A 1,312-nucleotide genomic window follows, 5' to 3' on the forward strand; every position below is an offset into this window, starting at 1 on the left:
TGTGATGTTTAATATTACCTGTCAACTCGACTGACCACGTTACTTGTAGATGTGTCTCTAAGGGTGTTTCCAAATGAGATTAGCATTTGAATCCGTGAATTTAGTAAAGTAGATGGCCCTTCCCAATGTGGGTAGGCATCATCCAACTTGTTGAGGGCCTGAATAGAACAAAAGGTGGAGGAAGGAGAAATTCACTGAGATATCTCATCTCATCTTCTCCTGCCTCAGGATAGGATTTATACTATCAGCTCCCCTGATTCTCCAGAATTGTGGAATTTCCTAGCCTCAATAATTGTGTGAGCCAATTTCTCGTAAGAAGTTATATATATCCTGTTGGTTCTGCTTCTCTAGAGAATCCTGACTACTACAGGGAGTAAAGGGCATATACCAGCTGTCCTGTAAGAAAGATTTCTAGAAGCTGTCATGCTATAATTTTGCTTGCAACCCATTAGCCATAACTTAGTCTTGTGGCCTCAGTTAATTGCAAGAGATACTGAGACACAGCCTTAATTCTGGGTAACCATGTGACCTAGTTAAGAATTGGAGTTTCTTTGATTGTGAAAGAAGGGGTGACCAGATATTGGGAAACAATGAACAATTTCTACCACAAAGTTCTCCATAATTCTATTTCTGCATTATACTGTTTTTAATGTAAAAATTGCCACTTACTCCTAGAAACCTTCACCACCTGTAGAAACTTACTCAGCTACATTGGAAGAAAATAAGAGTAAAGAAAATAGTTTCTTAAAAAAATGTTATCTCCATATGTATCTGTTACACAGCCTGTCTCACAATAGCCAAGACAATCTTCTCAAACAACTGCTAGCTCATAATAAAATAGCTATCATGAGACTTCGAACCATGGGTGATAAATCTCAAGTTTAAATAATGTGGCAACATGAATTTCTTCATAAAGTGATCAATATATTCTTTACCTTTAATTCTCACTGAGGTTCATCAGAGATAAACCTGGGCAGCATAATTGTAATGTGGATTATGGATACTAGTTTGTCATGTACGCCTAAAATAATAATGTTTGGATGTGGAATCAGATTCTTTGACTAGATCAAGAAAATTGAAAAATCTTTCATCTTTGGGACCTGTTCCCGATAAGCATGAGAGTAAAGCTTCGCTTTTGTGTCTCTCTGAGAAGATAAGCTATATTTATAATAGTTATCACGATTCCCTATCCTCGCATCTAGGCTTCCTAAGATCTCATTGTGTGTCGTACTACATGAAACATGCAGTCAGATGATCCAGTCTTATAACAAAGGCAGCATGTTGGCTTCATCCCCCTCTCTATAAACTAGGG

This window comes from Pteropus alecto, unplaced genomic scaffold (genome assembly GCF_000325575.1).
Source record: "Pteropus alecto unplaced genomic scaffold, ASM32557v1 scaffold114, whole genome shotgun sequence".
In the NCBI taxonomy this organism is placed as follows: domain Eukaryota; kingdom Metazoa; phylum Chordata; class Mammalia; order Chiroptera; family Pteropodidae; genus Pteropus; species Pteropus alecto.